This window comes from Moschus berezovskii, chromosome Y, assembly GCF_049115385.1.
Source record: "Moschus berezovskii isolate FMDL1 chromosome Y, NW_MosBer_1.0, whole genome shotgun sequence".
Taxonomy (NCBI): domain Eukaryota; kingdom Metazoa; phylum Chordata; class Mammalia; order Artiodactyla; family Moschidae; genus Moschus; species Moschus berezovskii.
In genome coordinates this window covers 45,555,719-45,562,758 of record NC_142489.1, presented here as the reverse complement: position 1 = coordinate 45,562,758, position 7,040 = coordinate 45,555,719, and positions in this window count along the sequence as shown.

The following is a 7,040-nucleotide window of genomic DNA, read 5'->3' as shown; positions in this document are numbered from 1 at the left end:
CTGTTGCTTCCTGAACTATATATAGGTTTCTGAAAAACAGGTCAGGTGGTCTAGTATTCCCATTTCTTTCAGAATTTTCCACAGTTTATTGTAATCAACACACTCAAAGGCTTTGGCATAGTCAATAAAGCAAAAATAGATGTTTTTCTGGAACTCTCTTGCTCTTCCAATGATCCAGCAGATGTTAGCAATTTGATCTCTCATTCCTTTGTCTTTTCAAGCTGGTTTTAGAAAAGGCTGAGGAACCCAGATCAAATTACAACATCTGAACTATATACGGATCACAAGTCTTGTCAGAAGTTCTGCACCCTGGTTTTATATGAGAAATGAACAAAAATCCTTATTTCATGTTTAAACGTCATCATTGTAATATGTGAAATATAGAGAATTCCATATTGCTTGCAGGTACATCTGGTAGCAGATCTAAATAGTGATATACAGAGAATTCCATATATCAGCTTGAAATAGTTACACCTAAATGGTGAAATAAAAAATATAAAGACTACCATATTTCATGTCAGAAAGCAAGTGCCTTGGTTTTATATGTGAAATTTAGAGGATTCCAAAATGCATATTAGACTATCTACACCCATATTTTCATGAATTAATTGCTGAGATTCCATATTTCGTGTGCGAAAGTTTTTGCCCAGGTTTTTGCAACAAGAAATAGGGATCATTCCGTATTTCATGCAGGAAAATGGCATCAAAATTTTTACATGTGAAATATACAGATTTCCACTGGCCATGTGGGGAATCCAAAATCTAAAAATTCACATGTTACTATAGAGATGTACACATTTCCCTGTAGAAATTTTTGCACCCAGATTTTCATGACACATAGAGTTTATTTCGTATTTCATTTTGGGAAAATTTCACATGGACTTTCATCAATGCAATACAGAGAATTATAAATGTAAATAGGGAAATCAGTTATCAGTCAGACGAGAAATAAGTTGATTCTATATTTTTGTGCTCGTCCAAGATCTTAATTTTTGAATCATCAGTTCAGTTCATTTGCTTAGTTGTGTCTGACTCTTTTCGACCCCATGGACAACAGCACACCAGGCCTCCCTGTCCATCACCAACTCTCAGAGTTTAACCAGACTTATGTCCATTTAAACCATGATGCCATCTAGCCATCTCATTCTCTGTCGTCCCCTTCTCCTGCCTTCAATCTTTCCCACCATCAGGTTCTTTGCAAATGAGTCAGCTCTTCTGAATCATGGACAATTCCGTATTTTATTTGCGAAAAATCTGACACAGCTTTTCAAATGTGAATAATAGAGGCTTTGTAATTCATATGAGCAAATCTGACCTCAGATTTTCAAATGTGAAGTATACCAGATTCTGTATTTCTTGTTAGAAGATTGTTTCGGTGAAATATAGAGAATTTTATTGCTCAAACATGAAAATCACACTGTCTTATATGAAATAGAAGATTCCATATTTTTTTGTAGCAAAACGATGCCATTTTTCAAATATGAAATGCAGAGCAATCTGTATTTCATAACAAAAGCGGCACACAGATTTTCAAATGAGAAATCTGCAAATTGCATCAAGATTTCCTATTTCATGCAGAAAATTTTGTGTCCATACTTTCATATAATATACAGAAAATTCACTAGTTTTAATTGAAAAATCTGTCCCCAGATTTTCATTTGTGAATTTTAGAGGCTTTGATAGTTCATGTCCTAAAACCTGCACATAGTGGTTCTTATGTGAAACTGAGAATTTTATCTTTCATGTAGGACTATCTAGTGTAATTTCAACATATGAAACAGAAAATATGGTAATGCATCCATAATCACATGTTATTTCACATATGAAAATGTATCCATAGATTTCCATATTTGAAATATCAAATGTTCCATGTCATTTTTCATGTCCATATTCCATGTCAAAATATTTTAATTCAGATTTTGGTGCATGATATATTCAAACTGTCATAGTTTAGGAGGTAAGTTCTGTACCAAGACATTCATTAAAGAAGTAGAGAAAGCAGGAACATCTAATTTTTCTATGGACATACAGAGAATTCCATGTTTCAAGGTCGAAAATCTCATCCCAATTGATATATGTGAAATACAGTTGTTGGTGATATTCTCTCACTCAGTCATGTCCAACTGTTTGCAAGACTGTGGACAGCAGCACTCCAGATATCCCTATTCTTACTGTCTCCAATACTTTGCTAAGACTCATGTTCATGGAGTCAAGTGATGCTGTCCAACGATCACACCCTCTGTCGTTCCCTTCTCCTCCTGTCCTCCATCTACCCATATCAGAGCCGATAATAATTTTTTTTTTTCAGTGACAAGGGAGAACCTCAATCTTTTCCCACGTATTATTTCTTCACACCAGGGTAGCCAAAATATTGTAATTTCAGCTTCAACCTCAGTCTTTCCAATGGATATTTAGGGTTAGTTTCCTTTAGCATTGGTGGGGTTGATCTCCTTACTGGACAAGGATCTTTCAAGAGCCATCTTTCACATCCAGTTGCAAAGTCTCACTTCTTCGGCAATCAGCCTTCCTTATAGTGAAACTAGCACATCCATACATGTCTACTGGTAAAAGCATAGCTCTGACTATATGGACATTTATTGCCAAAGAGATGTCTCTCCTTTTCATTACATTGTGTCTATGTCTAGGCTTATCATAGCTTTCCTTCCCAGGAGCAGGGGTCTTTTATTTTCGTGGATATAGTCACTGTCCCCAGATATTTTGGAACCGAAGAAAACTGTCTGTCATTCTTTTCATTTTCATCCTTTCTATTTGCCAAAACATTGCTAATCTTTGTCCCACCTCATTTCATACACCCAGGCCAAACATGCCCATTACACCAGGTATCTTCTGATTCTCTGTTTTCACATTCCAGAACCCTATAATGAAATGGACATCTTTTCTCGGGGTTAATTTTAGAAAGAGATTGTAAGTCTTCCTAAAACCATTCAAGTTCCCTAGTGGCATAGATGGTAAAGAATTGAAAAGCAGAGACTGCCATTTTTCATGTAGGAAAATCTGCACCCAGATGTTCTTGTTCAAGAAAAAGAACTCCTCCTTCCTTGCAGGAAAAATAACTATCCTGATTTTTAGCTGTGAAGTGTAGAAAATTCTATATGTAATGCAGGAAAAAATATCTTCACCAAATATTCATATGTAAATTGTAGAGAATTGATATTTCAAATAGGAATATAGGCATTGCTTTGCCTATGTGAAATAAGTAATTCCATATTTCTAGTAGGAAATCTGGCAACTGTACAGGTGATATGAAACAAAATTATTTCATACTTCATGGAAGAAAGCACCATGCCTAGACTTTCAAATATGGAAATTATAGAAATCCATATTTCATGTTGGAAAATCAGAGTGAGATTTTCGTTTGTGAAATACAGACAATTGGAATTTGGGCCCATATTTTGCTAAATGGAATATAGGTAATTCATTTTTTAATGGAGTCCAACTGCGATTGGGTTTTTATGTGTGAAATATAGAGAATTACATATTTAAAGGAAGAAAATCTGTGCCCAGATTGGCATATGTGAAAGAATCAAAATTCCTTGTTTTGTATACTAAAATCAATGGCTAGCATTTAATAAGTGAAATACACAAAATTCCAGATGTCATGTAGCAAATTTAGCATCCAGTTATGTATAGGCTTGCTGTGGTTCATGGGGTCGCTTAGAGTCGGACACGACTGAGCGACTGAACTGAACTGAACTGAATGTATAGGTGAAATAGATTTAATTCCCATTTTCATGTAGAAAAATATGCATACAGATTTTCATATGAAATAAAGAGATTATCATTGTTTTCCTTTTCTCTTCTTTTTTTATTTTAACTGCAAAGACTTTTATTTTTACTCAAAATGATACAGAAAATCACTGAGGGGTACTAACAGTGGAATAAAATGAATTGACAGGATAGAGTGACAGAACTGAGGCTTTCAAATTCTGATGGTTGGGTAGATGCTTGAGAGTTCCTTGGACTGCAAGGAGATCAAACCAGCCAATCCTAAAGGATATCAGTCCTAAAATTTCATTATAAGGACTGATGCTGTAACTTAAGCTCCGATACTTTGACCACCTGAAGCAAAGAGCCAGCTCATTGGAAAAGACCCTGATGCTGGGAAAGATTGAAGGCAGGAGGAGAAGGGGATGACAGAGGATGAGATGGGTGGATGATATCACCGATAGGATGGACATGATTTTGAACAAGGTTTGGGAGTTGGTGATGGACAGGGAAGCCTGGTGTGCTGCACTCAATGGAATCACAAAGAGTCAGACATGACTTAATGACGGAACAACAATAAATAAAGAAGGTTAGCAGTAATGATGACTTGAAACCTTCACTATAAGTGAAGAAGATGAGAAGTGTTCAAATGCTAGATTTGCCAAAGACTGAAATGTGACCTGTGAAGGAAGAAAGTCAATGATGACTGTGCCTTTTTTTTTTTTTTTTTTTTTTAACAATTGGAACTGAGTTCCCATTTTTTTGAGAAAAATACTAAAGCAGGTTTAGGAGTAAGGCAAGATATGCTAAATTGGAGACAATTATTGGTCAATTATGTAGAAATATCAAGGAGATAAGAAGTTTCTTTTTTAGAAGAAAGATCTTTTAAACGTTTCTTTTAGATTATTATAAGAGAGTTTCCCAGTTTCTGTCATTTGAATAAGTCTTTGGTGGGATCTAGAATGCTGACCTTCTTCTAGATATGCTCAGTATACTTAAAACCCAGCCTGAAAAAGCCTACATTGTCAATTGAGGCCCTGATTCCACATCTCTTGGGGTGTTATTTTGTTCCCTCTTGTTCAAAAAAGTGAATTGCCTTCTGCATTAAACTGAATTGTATGCAGTACTTGTACCAGTCTGAAATGGACCACATTAAGAAAGAAAAGACTGAATATGATGAATATCCAAACTCTATTCTCAATAAAAAGTCCCTATTCGCCTAGCAGCACAGGGTCTTAGCCTTGTAGTTCCAATAGTGCTGTTTTCCCAGTGGTCCTATTTGACACACTTAGCTCTCTGGGTTTCTTGCTGGACTTACTGATTTGTGATGTGAATTAGAAAATCTGATAGAACAGGAGTCCCTCTGGGTGTATGCAATAGCCTGTAGGTACTTGATCAGTCCCTACTTAGAATGTCTGAGCCGATTTTCGGGTAAAGGGATTAACTAGAGATTGAGTAAGGTATTCACAGAGGTTAAAGTTTAGCTAGAAGGGCTCTCAATACCACGTTTGTCAACTACTGGGATGAAATAAGAGCTATACTTCAAGTTTGACATTTAAATGATTATTTCAAATGAGGGAAATCCTCCCTAAAATCTCCAAGCCAACTTTATTTGTCCTTCCTAAAATGTCTATTACCTGACTAGTTATTGAGACACAATTGAAGATATACAATGTTAGCTATGCACGTTGTTAAGTACTGTGTTCTGGTGACATTCAGCACTGTTCAGTAATTAACTTAATAAAGAGGTGTAAAATTATATTAGTTATCCAGATGCTAATTTGCAGTAACATGTGCTGCCTGATTTGGGAGGGTTCTTGTCTGAACTACAAACAGTAAGATTTGTTACTTAATTAGGAGATCATTATGTGTGTGTGTGAGAGAGAGAGAGAGTGATTCCCACCATTAGAACCATCAGTCTTGTTTAATGTGCTCTAAACTTTGGGAACATTCTTGGTACTGTCATTCCTATGGTTTTAGTTACTATACAGGTGACAGGATGAAATCTACATTTCTGTGCGATGGCTTAGTTAGTGCACAGCTGTAGGAAATGCAGAGAGGGAAAGATTCACAGCTGTAATATGCAGCTTATAAAAGGAGATAGAAATTCACTCTCCCACTGCAAATTGCATCCGCCATTCCTTTCAAGGTTTGGTAAACAAATGTGTTATCCCTTACCAAATGGACTCACAAACAACTGAAAATGAAACTGTGCACCCTTTTGGCTAAGATCAAGTGAGATCTCCATTTTCATTGTGGAAATTGAGGATTGAGAAATTCACATATGCAATATAGAGAATTCCATATTTCATACGTGGAATTTACATGCATATATTAATATTTGAAACACTAAGTTCTGTGCTTCACGTAGAAACATTTTGCACTTACGCCAATATGCGACCTACAGAGAATTCCCTATTTAGAGATGGAATTCTCTCTGTATAAAGAGAATTACAGATGAAGAAGCTCTAATTAAGGGATATCAAAGTCAGCATCCCACTAAGGGACATGACTCATCAGTGCCAGGGGCATTGAAGTCAGCTCATTTACTGTAGAGGGGCCCTTTCAAAGTAGTTCTGTTTTCTTCCTGCCTCCAAGTGAGAACACATGCCAACTAACCCTATCACCTTAGCCCTTTGGGGCTGGGAGCAGCAGGAGGATAATCCTAAACCATCCACTATAAAGCACTGATACTTAAAATTTTGCGAAGACTTGAGTGATGTTGGAAACTGGCAAATTCTGCAGGTTCAGTTCAGTTCAGGCACTCAGTCGTGTCTTACTATTCATGAGCCCATGGCCTTCAGTATGCCATACCTCCCTGTATTTCACCAACTACAGGAGTGTGCTCAAACTGATCTCCATTGAGTCGATAATGCCATCAAGCCATCTCATCCTCTGTCATCCCATTTTCCTCTTGCCTTCAATCTTTCTCAACACCAGGGTCTTCTCCAGTGAGTCAGTTCTTCACATAAATTGGCCAAATTACTGGAGTTTCAGCTTCAACATCGGTCCTTACAAACAACACTTAGGACTGCTCTCTTTGAGGATGTACTGTTTAAAACTCCTTGAAGTCCAAGGGATTCTCAAGAGTCTTCTTCAACCCCACAGTTGGAGAGCATCAGTGCTTCAGTGCTCAGTATTTTTTTTCAATTTTATAGTCCAAATCTCACATTCATGCATGTCTAGTGGAGAAACCATAGCCTTCATAAGATGGACCTTTGTTGATAAAGTAATGTCTCTGCTTTTTACTATGCTGTCTACATTGGTCATAAGTTTCCTTCTGAGGAGGATGTGTCTCTTAATTTCATGGCTGC